Here is a 7,679-nt window from a genome sequence, read left to right as displayed (position 1 = left end):
AAAGTGACCAGACTGCTCCCGTGCAGATCTGCCACTATCTGAATACACCACCTCTCTCCTTCCCATGGAGCAGAGCATGGCGGGTGGAACAGACTCCTCGGTCTGCCACGATTTGAGCATTATTAGGCTGAGTCTTTTATAGGAAAATTCTGTTGATGTAGTCCCAAAGTTGTAAATTAATGATAGACGTCTTCCATCCTGGCTCCATCTCAGTTTGCTGGCCAGATGTTGATCTTCTTGATTGGTGTTGATCTTATGTTGACTTCCTTCTTAACATAAGGAAGGCTGCAAACATTTCCTTTATCACCGTCCCAGTTCTTATCACAGTTTACTTTTCAGATCTCATTAGCAAGTTTCAATCACAAAGCAGCAAGAAGGTAGTTAGTCATTGCAGGCCTTAATATTATACTGGTGTTTCCAAAATTATTATCTCCATCCATACAACTTCCATTCTTCCATTCATTCCCACACATCATTTTAAATTCACATTTATCAAATTTGCACATTGAATTTCTTATTACAGAAGGAAGGAAGGAAGAAGGGAAGGAAGGAAGGAAGGAAGAAGGGAAGGAAGGACGGAAGGAAGGAAGGAAGGAAGGAAGAAGGGAAGGAAGGAAGGAAGAAGGGAAGGAAGGAAGGAAGAAGGGAAGGAAGGAAGGAAGGAAGGAAGAAGGGAAGGAATGAAGGAAGGAAGAAGGGAAGGAAGGAAGGAAGGAAGGAAGGAAGGAAGGAAGGAAGAAGGGAAGGAAGGAAGGAAGGAAGGAAGGAAGGAAGAAGGGAAGGAAGGAAGGAAGGAAGGAAGGAAGGAAGAAGGGAAGGAAGGAAGAAGGGAAGGAAGGAAGGAAGGAAGGAAGGAAGGAAGGAAAAAAGAGAAGGAAGGAAAAAAAGGAAAGGGAGTAATGAAGGGAGGGAGGAAGAGCAGAAGGAAGGGAAGGAGGGAGAGGGAGAGAAGGGATGGAGGAAGGAAATTTGTTTGTTTGTTTATTTATTTGCAGCTTTTCTATTCCGCCCTTCTTCTCACCCCGCAGGGGACTCAGGGGGGATTACAACGTACACATATATGGCAAACATTCAATGCCAATTTGGACATACAACATATACAGACATAGACAGAGGCTTTTTAACTTTTTCTGGCCGAGCTGTCGCTTTCATTGTCCATCTGCGACACTGATGAAGTACTTCCGCATTCCCCGCATGCTTTTCGCTGAAGTCTTTTTTTTTATGGCCTCATAAATTAGTTAATTTAGCCTCCCCACACTTTAAGGTGGTACCTAATTTTCCTACTTGACAGATGCAACTGTCTTTCAGGTTGCAAAGGTCGACAACGGGCTACACAATTGGTTGGAAACCCACTCCAACCCGGGCTGGCTTCGAACTCATGACCTTTTGGTCAGAGTGGTCTTAATGCAGCTGACACTCAGCCAGCTGCACCACAATCCCGGAAATAAGAAGGAAGGAAAGAAAGAAAAGGAAGGAAGGAAGGGAGGAAGGGAGGAAGCAAGAAGAGAAGGGAGGGGCCAATGACGGGAACCGCGCAAGCTTCCTTCCACAGGGCAGCGGGCATCCCTCAAGCACACCTTGGAAGGAAAGGAGCACATTTCAAAACATATCAAAACATAGCGTGTGACCAGCCCCATCCAAGCGCCCTGGTTTCCCTTCACACACACACACATCTATCCATCCATTCAAGGAAGGAAGAGCGGAAATGAAGTAAGGAAGGAAGGAGGGAGAGAAGGAAGGAAGGGAGGGAGGGCAGAAGGAAGGGTGGAAAGTAGGAAGGGATGAAGGGAATATTGTGTCCAGTTCTGGGCACCACAACTGAAGAAAGATATTGACTCTAAGCTGGAATGTGTCCAGAAGAGGGCGACTCAAAGGATCAAGGGTCTGGAGAACAAGCCCTATGAGGAGCGGCTTAAAGGGCTGGGCATATTTAGCCTGAAGAAGAGAAGGCTGAGAGGAGACATGATGAGGGGCAGGAATAAGGATGTGAGAGGAAGTCACAGGGAGGAAGCTTCCTTTCTGCTTCCCTGGAGACTAGGACGCAATGGGACAATGGCTTCAAACTACAAGAGAGGAGATTCCATCTGAACCTGAGGAAGAACTTCCTGACTGTGAGAGCCGTTCAGCAGTGGAACTCTCTGCCCCAGGGGGAGTGTGGTGGAGGCTCCTTCTTTGGAGGCTTTCAAGGAGAGGCTGGATGGCCATCTGTCAGGGGTGCTTTGAATGTGATGTTCCTCCTTCTGGGCAGAATGGGGTTGGGCTGGGTGATGGCCCAGGAGGCCTCTCCCAAATTTAGGATTCACCCAGTCAGTCTCTGATGCCTCCCTCCCTCCACTCCCACGCGAGAGGATTCCACTCTACCTGGGAAGAAGTGTGGCTGCCTCTCCCTCGGCTAGGCCCAACCGGAAGAAGCGCCGCCCTCACTTCCCTCCGTCTCCAAGCGCCTAGCCGTGACGTCACCCAGGAGCCGTACTTCCGCCCGGCGCTGTCATGGCGGACGCAGTCAGGCGCCCAAAGAGGGGCGGGGCTTCGCCTTAAAGGAGCAGGACTATTTATTTATTTCTCGTGTCAGGGGCAGCCAGGCCATTGTATTACATTTCTAACAGAACAAAACAGACTAAACACAAGTTTTGCAAGCTTGGTAGTGGATTGAATGCCCTTTGACTGGTCTCTGTCCCCTTGGAGTGCCTCTGGTGTTGCCACAAGAATGTCCTCCATTGTGCATGTGGTTGCATTGCAGCATCCTGAGCTCTGAGGATTATTACCTGGGAAGGAATCCCACTGGAGCATTGCAGCACACCCAAATACCTGGGAGTCACTCTGGGACGTGCTCTGACCTACAAGAAGCACTGCCTGAACATCAAGCAAAAAGTGGGTGCTAGAAACAATATCATATGAAAGCTGACTGGCACAACCTGGGGGTCACAACCAGACACAGTGAAGACATCTGCCCTTGCGCTGTGCTACTCTGCTGCTGAGTATGCATGCCCAGTGTGGAACACATCTCACCACACTAAAACAGTGGATGTGGCTCTTAATGAGACATGCCGCATTATCACGGGGTGTCTGCGCCCTACACCACTGGAGAAATTACACTGCTTAGCCGGTATTGCACCACCTGACATCCTCCAGGAAGGAGCAGCCAATAGTGAAAGGACCAAGGCAGGGACATCTCCAGCTCATCCCGTTTGGGTATCAGCCAGCACGTCAACGACTTAAATCTATAAATAGTTTTCTAAGATCTACAGAGATACTCGCTGGAACACCTCAGCAAGCGAGAGTCCAAAAGTGGCAGGCTCAAACCCAGAACCTCAATCAATGGCTGATACTAAATGAGAGACTCCCCCCCCTGGGCACACAGAGGACTTGGCGACTTGGAAGGCGCTGAACAGACTGCACTCTGGCACCACGAGATGCAGAGCCAACCTCAAGAAATGGTGCCACCAAGTGGAGTCCACGACATGAGAGTGTGGAGAAGAGCCAACCACTGACCACCTACTGCAATGCCACCTGAGCCCTGCCACATGATGCACAAGGGAGGACCTTCTTGCGGCAACACCAGAGGCACTCCAAGGGGCCAGAGACTGGTCAAGGGACATTTAATCAACTACCATACCCACAAGTTTTGTATTTTGTCTGTTTGTTTGCTTTGTTATGTTAGAAATGTAATATAATCGACTGGTTGCCCTGACACGATAAATAAAAATAGCAGGTGATGTCAGTGCTGAAGATTCTGTTCCTGTTTTTCCGTAAAGCTTTAGATCATCCATGTACAGCAAGTGGGAAATTTTTGGTGAATTTTTTGCTGTTTGGTAGCTCAGGTTTGCTTTCTGTAGAATTACAGAGATAAGTCAACCCTCCTGTTTAAGGAACTCCACTGGCTGCCGTTTACCTACCGAACCCAATTCAAGGTGCAGATGCTTACCTACAAATCCCTGAACGGTTTGGGACCTGCCTACCTGCGTGACCACATCTCCGTTTATGAACCCACGCGCTCCCTCCGTTCATCCGGAGAGGCCCTGCTCGCGATCCCACCTGCATCGCAGGTGCGTTTGGTGGGGACAAGGGACTGGGCCTTCTCTGTGGGTGCCCCCCGACTTTGGAACACCCTCCCCAAAGACATTAGACTAGCACCCACGTTGGCAGTCTTTAGGAGGAGCTTGAAGACCTGGCTATTTCGATGTGCCTTTCCAGAATAGGATTATTTATTGACTTTGCTTCTATACGGCTGTATCTCAAGCCCGAAGGCGACTCACAGCGGTTCACAAACAGTAAAAACAGTAGAAACAGCAGTGGTTCCATACAACATATAACAATTGACTTAACACATTATCCATAAATTACCAATAAGCAATTACAATGCACAATTATTACCAAAAACAACCGTACCCAATCTTCTCATCATCCAAGCGTAGTCCAGGTTCGTTTATTTACCTTACTTATATACCACTGTTCTCAGCCCGAAGGCGACTCACAGCGGTTCACAACAATACGAACAGCAAAAATTCAGTGCTACAGTCTAAAAACAGTTAACAACCTAACACATTACACAATTAATAAACAGTCACTACAATACCCATTCACTGTCGTCTCGTCATCAAAAACATGTTCCAGATTCGTCATCCATTGTTCCATTCCAGTGTTCATTAACCAATCATTGCACTAATTATTGGAACGCGTGCTCAAACAGCCAGGTCTTCACTTTTTTGCGGAATACCATTAGAGATGGTGCTAGTCTAATGTCCGTAGGAAGGGCGTTCCACAGCCGAGGGGCCACCACCGAGAAGGCCCTATCTCTCGTCCCCGCCAGCCGAGCTTGAGAAGCAGGCGGGATCGAGAGCAGGGCCTCCCCGGAAGATCTCAAAGTCCTGGTGGGTTCATAAGCAGAGATGCGGTCGGATAGGTATCTTGGGCCGGAACCGTTTAGGGCTTTAAAGGCCAACGCCAGCACTTTGAATTCAGCCCGGTAGCAGATCGGTAGCCAGTGGAGTTGGCGCAACAGGGGGGTTGTATGCTCCCTGCGCTCCGCTCCTGTTAAAATCATGGCTGCCGAGCGTTGGACTAGTTGGAGCTTCCCTTGCACTATGTCCCAGAAGCACTTTATTAGAGTTTAAAACTCTCTGCACATTGCACTTGCCCAGAATTCCAACACACCACCTCTCACACCCAGCGCTTTTTTAACCTGTACCCATCATTGGCCCGGCCCTGGTTTTATTGCGTAATAATGTAATGTTTTGTTATTGCTTATGTTTTTAATTTGCTTTGTATCGTATTGTTACAGTCTGTTGTTGTGTTGAGGCCTTGGCCTTTGTAAGCCGCATCGAGTCCCTCGGGAGATGCTAGCGGGGTACAAATAAAGTTTAATAATAATAATAATACTGACAGAGGGATCATTGCAATGATTTTATTTATTTATCGTGTCAGTAGCAACCAAGCAATTGTATTACATTTTTAATACTGTATTACATTTTTAACACTGGCCCCTTGGAGTGCCTCTGGTGTTGCCGCAAGAAGGTCCTCCATTGTGCATGTGGCTGGGCTCAGGGTGCATTGCAGCAGGTGGCCAGTGGTTTGCTCTTCTCCACACTCGCATGTCGAGGATTCCACTTTGTGGCCCCATTTCTGAAGGTTGGCTCTGCATCTCGTGGTGCCAGAGCGCAGTCTGTTCAGCACCTTCCAAGTCGCCCAGTTTTCTGTGTGCCCAGGGGGGAGTCTCTCATTTGGTATCAGCCACTGGTTGAGGTTCTGGGTTTGAGCCTGCCACTTTTGGACTCTCACTTGCTGAGGTGTTGCATTGTGTCCTCCATCTCTGAAGCCAAGAAAGAACAGTGAAACAAGCTGATCACAGAGGTCGACATGGGCAGGAGCAGCCAGAAGGCATGGAGGCTGCTAAGATGGTTGAGCAATGACCCCCACAAACGAATACCCATGCCAACATAAAGGCAGATCAGATAGCACACCAACTCTTGAAGAATGGGAAACCCAACCTTGCCACCAAAGTAGGAAAGAAACCAATAGCCAGACAACCAGAGATTGAGAACAACAACCTTCATGAACCCTTTGCATCTACTGAATTGGACATGGCTCTCAATAAATGTGAGAATGGCAAAGCAGCTGGCCTGGATGACCTACGGATGGAACACATCAAGAACTTTGGTCCAAAAGCAAGGCACTGGCTGCTGGAGCTGATGGACAACTGCACTGCATCCTGTCAGATCCCCAAAATCTGGAGGAAAGCAAGAGTCATCGCCATCTTGAAGCCAGGCAAAGACCGCAATGATTCAAAAAGCTACAGACCAATCTCCCTGTTGTGCCACCTCTACAAAGTTCTGGAGAGACTTATTTTGCATAGAATTATAGAAAAAATAGACCCATATCTGATTCCACAGCAAGCTGGCTTCAGGAAAGGCAAAAGCTGCACATCGCAAGTGCTGAACCTGACTCAGCACATAGAAGATGGCTTTGAAAGGCAGCAGATCACAGGAGCCGTCTTCATAGACCTGTCAGCGGCTTAGGATACCGTAAACCACTGCTTCGCTTGCTGAGGTGTTCCAGTGAGTGTCTGTAGATCTTAGAAAACTATTTCTTGACTTAAGTCGTTGACATGCTGGCTGATACCCAAACAGGGGATGAGCTGGAGATGTCAGGAGCAGGACTGCAGGAAGGAGACAGACAGACAGAGAGACACAGCCTGGGAATCCCTGTGATGGAAGAGTTAGGCCAGGCCTTCCTTCCTTTTTCCCTTCCTTCCTCCATTTTCCTGCCTTTTCCCTTCCTTCCTTTTTCCTTCTTCCTTCCTCCCTTTTTCCTTCTCCCTTCCTTCCTCCCTTTTTTCCTTCTCCCTTCCTCCTTCCCTCTCTTTTTTGCTTCTTCCTTCCTCCCTTTTTCCCTTCTTTCCTTTTCCCTTCCTCCCTCCCTCCCTTTTTTCCTCCCTCCCTCTTTCCTTCTTTGTTTTCCCTTCCTTTTTTTCCTTCCTTCCTTCCTCCCTTTTTCCTTCTTTCCTTTTCCTTTCCTTCCTCCCTTTTTTCCTTCTTTCCTTTTCCCTTCCTCCCTCCCTTTTTTCCTCCCTCCCTCCCTTTTTCCTTCTTTGTTTTCCCTTCCTCCCTTTTTTCCTTCCTTCCTTCCTCCCTTTTTTCCTTCTTTCCTTTTCCTTTCCTTCCTCCCTTTTTTCCTTCTTTCTTTTTCCCTTCCTCCCTCCCTTTTTCCTCCCTCCCTCCCTTTTTCCTTCTTTGTTTTCCCTTCCTTTTTCCTTCCTTCCTTCCTCCCTTTTTTTCCTTCTTTCCTTTTCCTTTCTCCCTTTTTTCCTTCTTTCCTTTTCCCTCCCTCCCTCCCTTTTTCCTTCCTTTCTTCCTTTTCCCTTCCATCCTCCCTTTTTTCCTTCCTTCCTTTTTCCTTCTTTCCTTCCTTCCTACCTTTTTCCTTCTTTCCTTTTCTCTTCCTTCCTCCCTTTTTTCCTTCCTTCCTCCTTTTTTCCTTTCCTTTTCCCATCCTTCCTCTTTTTTCCTTCCTTCGTTCCTTTTTTCCTTCCTTCCTTCCTTCCTTTAGTCCTCTTCCCCCTTCCCTCCCCCCTCCTGGGACTCCATCACCCAGAATCCCCGACCTTGGCTCAAGGCAGCTGAGGCTTCTGGGAGTTGAAGTGAGCAAGGGGGAGGGCTGGGGCCTGGGAATCCCCGCTGCAG

General features: G+C 48.2%; 2 protein-coding genes across 4 annotated transcripts in view; one reads left to right on the top strand and one right to left on the bottom strand.

The window, feature by feature from the left end:
- LOC132765349 (bromodomain-containing protein 2) overlaps window positions 1–7,679 on the top strand; it is a 463,888-nt gene that overhangs the window by 44,753 nt on the left and 411,456 nt on the right. The window lies entirely within an intron of this gene.
- The window catches only part of LOC132766343 (prefoldin subunit 6-like), an 88,335-nt gene that overhangs the window by 6,279 nt on the left and 74,377 nt on the right, over window positions 1–7,679 (bottom strand). Inside the window, exon 1 of one of the 3 annotated variants that reach the window (XM_067464990.1) lies at window positions 2,362–2,461. The exons of 1 other annotated variant lie outside the window; for it this stretch is intronic. The gene's annotated coding sequence lies outside the window, so the exon portion shown is untranslated. Of the gene's footprint in view, window positions 1–2,361; window positions 2,462–7,679 lie in introns of those variants that run through there. One more of the 3 variants, XM_067464991.1, reaches the window with a different exon arrangement.

Source organism: Anolis sagrei, chromosome 2 (genome assembly GCF_037176765.1).
Source record: "Anolis sagrei isolate rAnoSag1 chromosome 2, rAnoSag1.mat, whole genome shotgun sequence".
NCBI lineage: Eukaryota > Metazoa > Chordata > Lepidosauria > Squamata > Dactyloidae > Anolis > Anolis sagrei.
This window is presented reverse-complemented; position numbering and strand designations above follow the sequence as displayed.